This window comes from Somniosus microcephalus, chromosome 33, assembly GCF_052327205.1.
Source record: "Somniosus microcephalus isolate GS21.2 chromosome 33, FLI_Smic_1.0, whole genome shotgun sequence".
In the NCBI taxonomy this organism is placed as follows: domain Eukaryota; kingdom Metazoa; phylum Chordata; class Chondrichthyes; order Squaliformes; family Somniosidae; genus Somniosus; species Somniosus microcephalus.
In genome coordinates this window covers 38,154,130-38,164,481 of record NC_141019.1, presented here as the reverse complement: position 1 = coordinate 38,164,481, position 10,352 = coordinate 38,154,130, and positions in this window count along the sequence as shown.

Below are 10,352 nucleotides of genomic sequence, written 5' to 3'. Positions count from 1 at the left end.
ACACACACACAGACCCCTCTCTCCCTCACACACACAGACCCACTCGCTCTCGCCCCCACACACACACAGAGACCCCTCTCCCCCCCACACACACACAGACCCCTCTCTCACCCCACACACACACAGACCCCTCTCTCCCCCTCACACACACACAGACCCCTCTCTGCCCCCCCACACACAGACCCCTCTCTCCCCCTCCCACACACACAGACCCCTCTCTCCCCTCCCACACACACAGACCCCTCTCTTCCCCTCACACACAAACCCTCTCTCCCCCACACACACAGACCCTCTCTCCCCCACACACACACAGACCCCTCTCTCCCCCCACACACAAACAGACCCCTCTCTCCCCTCACACACACACAGACCCCTCTCTCCCCTCACACACACACAGACCCCTCTCTACCACCCACACACACAGACCCCTCTCTCCCCCCCCACACACACAGACCCCTCTCTCTCCCCCCCCCCACACACACAGACCCCTCTGTCCCCCTCACTCACAAACAGACCCCTCTCTCCCCCCCCCACACACACACAGACCCCCTCTCTCCCCCCCACACACACACACAGACCCCTCTCCCCCCCACACACACACAGACCCCTCTCTCCCCCTCACACACACACAGACCCCTCTCTCCCCCCACACACACACACAGACCCCTCTCTCCCCCTCACACACACAGACCCCTCTCTCCCCCTCACACACACACAGACCCTCTCTCCCCTCACACACACACAGGACCCCGCTCTCCCCCACCACACACACAGAGACCCTCTCCCCCCCCACACACACACAGACCCCTCTCCCCCCCACACACACACAGACCCCTCTCTCCCCTCCACACACACACAGACCCCTCTCTCCCCCCCACACACACAGACCCCTCTCCCCCCCACACACACAGACCCCTCTCTCCCCTCACACACACACAGACCCCTCTCTCCCCTCCACACACACAGACCCCTCTCTCCCCTCACACACACACAGACCCCTCTCCCCCCCACACACACAGACCCCTCTCTCCCCACACACACACAGACCCCTCTCCCCCCCCACACACACAGACCCCTCTCTCCCCTCACACACACACAGATCCCTCTCTCCCCTCACACACACACAGACCCCTCTCTCCCCCCCCCACACACACAGACCCCTCCCTCCCCCCCACACACACAGACCCCTCTCTCCCCTCACACACACACACAGCCCCTTCTCTCCCCCCCCACACACACAGACCCCTCTCTCCCCCCCACACACACAGACCCCTCTCTCCCCCCACACACACACAGACCCCTCTCTCCCCCCCACACACACAGACCCCTCTCTCCCCCCCCACACACACACAGACCCTCTCTCCCCCCCACACACACACAGACCCCTCTCTCCCCTCACACACACACAGACCCCTCTCCCCCCCCCACACACACAGACCCCTCTCTCCCCCCCCACACACACAGACCCCTCTCTCCCCCCCACACACACACACAGACCCCTCTCTCCCCCTCACACACACACACAGGCCCCTCTCTCCCCCCCACACACACACAGACCCCTCTCTCCCCTCACACACACACAGACCCCTCTCTCCCCCGCCCCACACACACACAGACCCCTCTCTCTCCCCCCACCCCACACACACAGACCCCTCTCTCCCCCCCCCACACACACACAGACCCCTCTCTCCCCCCCCACACACACACAGACCCCTCTCTCTCCCCTCACACACACACAGACCCCTCTCCCCCCTCACACACACACAGAGCCCTCTCTCCCCCTCACACACACACAGACCCCTCTCTCCCCCCACACACACACAGACCCCTCTCTCCCCCCCCCCCACACACACAGACCCCCCCTCTCCCCCCCACACCCACACAGACTCTTCTCTCCCCCTCACATACACACAGACCCCTCTCTCCCCCCCCCCACACACACAGACCCCTCTCTCTCCCCTCACACACACACACAGACCCCTCTCTCCCCCCCACACACACACAGACCCCTCTCTCCCCCCCCACACACACACAGACCCCTCTCTCCCCCCCACACACACACAGACCCCTCTCTCCCCCTCACTCACACACAGACCCCTCTCTCCCCCTCACACACACACAGACCCCTCTCTCCCCCCCCACACACACACAGACCCCTCTCTCCCCCCCCACACACACACAGACCCCTCTCTCCCCCCCACACCCACACAGACTCTTCTCTCCCCCTCACACACACAGAGACCCCTCTCCCCCCCACACACACACACAGACCCCTCTCTCTCCCCCTCACACACACACACAGACCCCCTCTCTCCACCCCACACACACACAGACCCCCTCTCTCCCCCCACACACACACAGACCCCTCTCTCCCCCCCACACACACACAGACCCCTCTCTCCCCCTCACTCACACACAGACCCCTCTCTCCCCCTCACACACACACAGACCCCTCTCTCCCCCCCCACACACACACAGACCCCTCTCTCCCCCCCACACACACACAGACCCCTCTCTCCCCTCACACGCACACAGACCCCTCGCTCCCCCTCACACACACACAGACCCCTCTCTCCCCCCCCACACACACACAGACCCCTCTCTCCACCCCCACACACACACAGACCCCTCTCTCCCCCCCCCACACACACAGACCCCTCTCTCCACCCCACACACACACAGACCCCTCTCTCCCCCCCCCACACACACAGACCCCTCTCTCCCCCCTCACTCACACACAGACCCCTCTCTCCCCTCACACGCACACAGACCCCTCGCTCCCCCTCACACACACACAGACCCCTCTCTCCCCCCCACACACACACAGACCCCTCTCTCCCCCTCACTCACACACAGACCCCTCTCTCCCCCCCACACACACACAGACCCCTCTCTCCCCCCCACACACACACAGACCCCTCTCTCCCCCCCCACACACACAGACCCCTCTCTCCACCCCACACACACACAGACCCCTCTCTCCCCCCCCCACACACACAGACCCCTCTCTCCCCCCTCACTCACACACAGACCCCTCTCTCCCCTCACACGCACACAGACCCCTCGCTCCCCCTCACACACACACAGACCCCTCTCTCCCCCCCACACACACACAGACCCCTCTCTCCCCCTCACTCACACACAGACCCCTCTCTCCCCCCCACACACACACAGACCCCTCTCTCCCCCCCACACACACACAGACCCCACTCTCCCCTCACAGACTCACAGGCCCCTCTCCCCCCCCCCACACACACAGGCCCCTCTCCCCCACCCCACACACACAGACCCCTCTCTCCCCCCCCCACACACACAGACCCCTCTCTCCCCTCACACACACACAGACCGCTCTCTCCCCCCACCCCACACACAGACCCCTCTCTCCCCTCACACACACACAGACCGCTCTCTCCCCCCACCCCACACACAGACCCCTCTCTCCCCACCCCCACCCCACACACCCAATCACAGACACACACCAGCGTCTTGGGCTCCGGACTCCTCCAACCCCTTCGCAGTAATTGCCCGCCGCCGCGGCCGCGCCACCGGGAGAGTTACCGCGGCGTAACAGTTCTTGGCTGCATATCAAAAAAATCATGTTGTGACCTGGAAGGAGAGGTGTGGCTTTGAGCAAGGTGGTAAAAAAAAATTTTAAAAGACACTTTCATCCCTGCCAGCAATCATGAAATATCTATTCCACAAACCTCAAAGGAGTCTCCAACAAGCGAGTAGACTGAGGGAGGGGCGAGTTGGGCTGGAGGGCGAGGGCGAGGGGGGTGGGGGCACTTTTTGGGAATCTGGGAGCCCAATTTGTAAAGTGAGGCCTTAATTTAGAATTGGTGAAAGCCTGGAAAGAGAGAGAGAGAGGAAGGAAGGAAGGAGGGGAGAAAGTTAGAAAAGACAACGGCAAAAAATAGACCTGCCAGTGTAATTAATACATTCTGACGGAATTTCTTAAATAGATACCGCGCTGGCCCATGGCTGGGATATTCCAAGTTCCACTTCGATTGTCAAACAGAGGGCCGAGCCGATTAATCACTACAAGATGTGGATGCGGTGGGAGTTTGTCTGGTTGCAATTTGACTCCCACGTGGGTATTTCTCAAAACCGCACAGATTGTGTGAGATGGGGACCAGCGCCCGCGACAGGAAGGCTTGCTCACCCCCGGCACTGAGATTAGGCTCAAGCTCCCCTTGTTCGCTCGTCAATGAGTCCCCGCCAGGACCTCCAGCCGGCAGGGCCATATCTGGTCGCCTTGGACCCGTGGAGGCCGGTCCCGTTCGCTCTCCACCCCCTCACAAACACACACACACAAACACGGCTCTCTGCATAACCAGAGCGGGGGCAAGAGGCAGACAGCGGGGGCGAGAGAGAGAGAGACCTGAGTACAACACAATTGCAAGCATTACCAATCCAAGATGGCGACATCTGGAGAACACATTTTGAAAACCTCTACAAAGACATCCCAATAAACGAAACAAACCCAAGTCAACATCAGGTCACAGAAAAACTCCACACATTAGAAGCAACAATTAAAGACAACCAAAACCCTCTAGACTCCCCAATCACATGGAAAGAACTGGCCACAAAAACAAAATCTCTCCACCTAAAGAAAGCCTGTGGCCCAGACAACATCAAAAATGAAATGCTAAAGTTCAGCAATATGGAGATGCAGGGTGCGATACTCAAACTATTCAACATCATATTACGCTCAGGCTGTTTTCCCGATATCTGGTGCCAAGGACTAATCTCCCCCATATATAAAAGTGGAAACAAATCAGACCCAAATAACTACCGCGGCATCTGTGTCAACAGTTGTCTAGGGAAGTTATTCTGCAGTATTCTAAATAGTAGATTACTTGATTTTCTTAACAAACATAATATCCTCAGAAAAAACCAAATAGGCTTTCTTCCAAAACACCGCACCGCCGACCATATCTATACCCTTCACACCCTCATTGAAAAACATAAACACCAAACAAAAAATGGGAAAATATTCGCCTGTTTCATCGACTTCAAGAAAGCCTTTGACTCTATATGGCACGAAGGGCTCTATTATAAACTTCTTCAGTGTGGAATAGGGGGCAAAGTCTATGACCTTATTAAATCAATGTATCTGAAAAACAAATGCGGGGTCAAAATTGGAGACAAACGCACCAATTTCTTCACCCAGAGAAGAGGCGTCCGGCAGGGCTGCAATTTGAGCCCGACCCTGTTCAACATATACATAAATGAATTAGCAGACATGCTGGAGCAAAGCGAGTCACCAGGTCTCCGTCTCCTGGATGGAGAAGTGAAGTCCCTGTTCTATGCGGACGACCTGGTTCTGCTGTCTCCCACAGAACAGGGATTACAGCAACAACTAGACCTACTCGACAAATACTGCCAAAATTGGGCTCTAATAGTAAATCTAAAGAAAACCAACATCATGATTTTTCAGAAAAGACCCAGATGTCAGGAAAACAAATACCAGTTTACCCTCAGTGATACCACTATAGGACACACTATGAGCTACACCTACCTTGGTCTAACTATTACAGCATCAGGGAGCTTCAGCATAGCAGTGAATGCACTAAAAGAAAAAGCCCGAAGAGCCCTATATGCAATAAAAAGAAAATTCTACAACATCCAAATCCCAATCAAAATCTGGCTCAAAATTTTTGACAGCATAATCCTGCCCATTGCACTGTACGGTAGTGAAGTATGGGGCCCGCTAAATCACCAAAGCTACACTAAATGGGAAAAACACACAATAGAAGCCCTACATGCAGAATTCTGCCGAAGCATCCTTCGCACCCAAAGAAAAACGCCAACAAATGCATGCAGAGCCGAACTAGGCAGATACCCACTGATAATAAACATCCAAAAACGAGCACTAAACTTCCTAAATCACCTCAAATCTAGCTCCCCAGACACCCTTCATTTCAAAGCCTTTCAGACCCAAGAGCTAAACCCAGAAAAGAGTCCCCTGAGTCAGCTGCTACTGAAACTAAGTACTCAGCCGGACCCTGACCAGCCCCAGACCAACACAGCCGTCCAAACACCAATCCGAGTGAACCAAATCATTAAAAAATGCAAAGAAACCTACCTGGAACATTGGAACAAAATAACCGAAAGCCAAAGCAGATTAGAATGTTACCGGGCCCTAAAAAGAGAATATAAACTGGCAGACTACCTCACGACCATCAGAGACACAAAACAGAGACAGACCCTCACCAGGTACAGTCTAAGCGACCACCAACTGGAAATTGAAAAAGGCAGATACAAGAAATCCTGGCAGCCTAGAGAGAATAGAATATGCGATCAATGTCTGGCTGGCGAGGTTGAAACAGAAATGCATTTCCTCCTAAAATGCGAAAAATTCAACACATCAAGAAACATATTATTCAACAAGCTAAGCCAAACAACCCCAGATTTCAAGGAATTGGATGATCTGTCAAAATTGAGATTAGTCCTAGGAGAAGGAGACAGACCATACCTTGGGGCTAAATATGTAACAACATGTCACAACCTGAGGACTGTTTAAAAGTAAGACTGTTTAAAATTAATATTGAACGTACCAAATGAAGTAGAAAGACTGTTTAAAATTAATATTGTTTAAAAGTAATATTGTATATACCCAACAAATGTCAAATCGATTGACACCTACAGAATGTTGGAAAACTGTACCTTTTTGCAATGTAAGCTTTGGCAATATGGTTCTCTGTAAACTTTCATGCCAATAAAGCATTTGAACTGAGAGAGAGAGACTGGGGTAAGAGAGAGAAACAGAGCGAGAGAGACAGAGTGAGAGTGAGAGGGAGAGAGAGACAGACAGAGAGACAGCGAGAGAGAGACAGACAGAGATTTGACCTATTGGACAGAAACGACAAAACCCCAAAACAAACTCAATTGCTATTTGGCCCTAAACAGACAATACAACATGGCTGATTACCTGACCATGGTAAAGGATAGCAAACTGAGAAAAACCTTGACAATGTACAGACTTAGTGAACATAGCCTGGCGATCGAAAAAGGTAGACACAGGCAGACCCGGCTACCAAGAGAGGACAGGATATGCTCTCACTGCAGTCAGGGAGTGGTGGAGACAGAGATGCACTTCCTCACAGCTTGTAGAAAATATCAGGGCATAAGGGAGAATTTCTACCCAAAATTCACAAAAATATGCCCTGAATTCAGAAATTTGAAGGACGACCAAAAACTCCCATACCTACTAGGGGAAGAGAGAAATTGTATGACACTAGCGGCACACTATGTTACAGCTTGCCATAAACAGAGGGACAACCACTAAATATAAGAAAAGAGTATATATAAATTATATGAAAGTATACTTATACACTCAGGGATATATCTGTTTATACACTGTATGGATAGATCTGTATTTTTGTGTACAAACATGAATGTTTTTCGATGCTTTGGCAACATAAGATGTAACTTGTCATGCCAATAAAGCAATTTGAATTGAATTGAATTGAATTGAATTAGAGAGACAGAGAGAGACAGAGGCAAGAGAGAGAGAGACAGAGAGCGAGAGAGAGAGACGGAGAGAGACACACACACAGAAAGAGAGATAGAGAGAGAGAAACATAGAAACATAGAAGATAGGAGCAGGAGTAGGCCATTCGGCCCCTCTAGCCTGCTCCGCCATTTAATGAGATCATGGCTGATCATCCAAATTCAGTACCCTGTCCCTGCCTTCTCCCCATATCCCTTGATCACTTCAGCCTTAAGAAATATATCTAACTCCTTCTTGAATATATTTAATGAATTGGCCTCAACTGCCTTCTGTGGTAGAGAATTCCACAGGTTCACCACTCTCTGGGTGAAGAAATTCCTCCTCATCTCAGTCCTAAATGGCTTACCCCTTATCCTTAGGCTGTGGCCCCTGGTTCTGGACACCCCGCCATCGGGAACATCCTTCCTGCATCTAGTCTGTCTAGTCCTGTTAGAATGTTATAAGTTTCAATGAGATCCCCTCTCATTCTTCTAAACTCCAGTGAGTATAAGCCTAATCGACCCAATCTCTCCTCATACGTCATTCCTGCCATCCCAGGTATCAGTCTGGTGAATCTTCGCTGCACTCCCTCCATGGCAAGAACATCCTTCCTCAGATAAGGAGAGACAGAGAGAGAGACATAGAGAGGGAGAGAGACTGGGGTAAGTGAGAGAGGGACAGAAGAGAGAGAGGGAGAGAGACAGAGAGAGAGACAGAGAGAGGGAGAGAGAGAGAGAGAGAGACAGACAGGGACAGAGACAGAGACAGGCTCGAGGGGCCGAATGGCCTACTCCTGCTCCTATCTTCTATGCATCTATGAGACAGAGAGTGACAGCGAGAGAGACACAGAGAGAGAGAGAGAGAGAGAGAGTGAGAGACAGAAAGAGAGAGGGAAAGAGAGTCAGAGAGAGAGACAGACAGTGAGAGACAGACAGTGAGAGACAGAGAGAAAGGAACATTCATTATGAAGAATCCGGCCATTGTCGCCAGTGAACCTGGTCGCCAGACTCAATGCCGCTCTGAGGTTTTCCTGAAAGAGGAATAAAACAGCCCCCTTTGCAATGACCTCGAACACACCGTTGACTACAGCAGAGGCGCGGGGGAGTCGTGCCAAGTTGGCTTTTTGCACAGTAACCTGGCGCATTTATTAACGGGCTGGGAATATGCGCGGCAGGCGGAGCCCAGCTGTAGCCAGTCATTTCAAAGTGTTTAAAGCGGGGTATGAATAGGCGCCATTTAAAGGCAAGCACCGGATCACACGGCCACTCCAAGGGGAGATCGTCATTTAAAATCATCGGATTTCAAAAGCCAGCTTACGTCCCCCAAGCCATGGGCACTGTGCCGTTTTTTGGAACCTATGGATGGCATCTCTGATACAGCTGGAATAGGTAATGTAGATCACCTATATATACATAAATAAATAACTAAACTGGACAGGTACACAGTTGTATAGATTGGAATGGAACAGGACATAAGGAACATAAGAACAAAGGAACAGGAGGAGGCCATTCAGCCCCCCTCGAGCCTGTTACATTAGGAACAGGAGGAGGCCATTCAGCCCCCCGAGCCTGTTACATTAGGAACAGGAGGAGGCCATTCAGCCCCCCTCGAGCCTGTTACATTAGGAACAGGAGGAGGCCATTCAGCCCCCCGAGCCTGTTACATTAGGAACAGGAGGAGGCCATTCAGCCCCCCTCGAGCCTGTTACATTAGGAACAGGAGGAGGCCATTCAGCTCCCTCGAGCTTGTTACTTTAGGAATAGGAGGAGGACATTCAGCCCCTCGAGCCTGTTACATTAGGAACAGGAGGAGGCCATTCAGCCCCCCTAGAACCAGTTTCATTAGGAACAAGAGGAGGCCATTCAGCCCCTCGAACCTGTTACATTAGGAACAGGAGGAGGCCATTCAGCCCCCCTAGAACCTGTTTCATTAGGAACAAGAGGAGGTCATTCAGCCCCTCGAACCTGTTAAATTGGGAACATGAGGAGGCCATTCAGCCCCCTCGAGCCTGTTACATTAGGAACAGGAGGAGGCCATTCAATCCCCCTCGAGTCTGTTCCACCATTCAATGAGATCATGGCAGATCTGTGAACTAACTCCATAAACCTGCCTTTGCCCCATATCCCTTAATACCTTTTGGTTAACAGAAATCCATCAATCTCAGCTTTAAAATTAACAATTGATCCCCCAGCATCAATTGCCGTTTGTGGAAGAGAGTTCCAAACTTCTACCACCCTTTGTGTGTACAAGTGTTTCCTAACTTCACTCCTGAAAGGTCTGGCTCTAATTTTTAGACAATGTCCCCTAGTCCGAGACTCCCCAACCAGCGGAAATAGTTTCTCTCTATCTGTTCCCCTTAATATCTTGATAACTTCGATCAGACCACCCCTTACCCTGCTAAGTTTTAAGGATTACAACCCTAGTTTGTGTAATCTCTCCTCATAACTTAACCCTTGCTGCAGTGCATCTTGTAGATGGTACACACTGCAGCCACGGTGCGCCGGTGGTGGAGGGAGTGAATGTTTAAGGTGGTGGATGGGGTGCCCATCAAGCGGGCTGCTTTGCCCTGGATGGTGTCGAGCTTCTTGAGTGCTGTTGGAGCTGCACTCATCCAGGCAAGTGGAGCGTATTCCATCACACTCCTGACTTGTGCCTTGTAGATGGTGGAAAGGCTTTGGGGAGTCGGGAGTTGAGACAGAATATCCAGCCTCTGACCTGCTCTTGTAGCCACAGTATTTATGTGGCTGGTCCAGTTAAGTTTCTGGTCAATGGTGACCCCCAGGATGTTGATGGTGGGGGATTCAGCAATGGTAATGCCGTTGAATGTCAAGGGGCGGTGGTTAGACTCTCGCTTGTT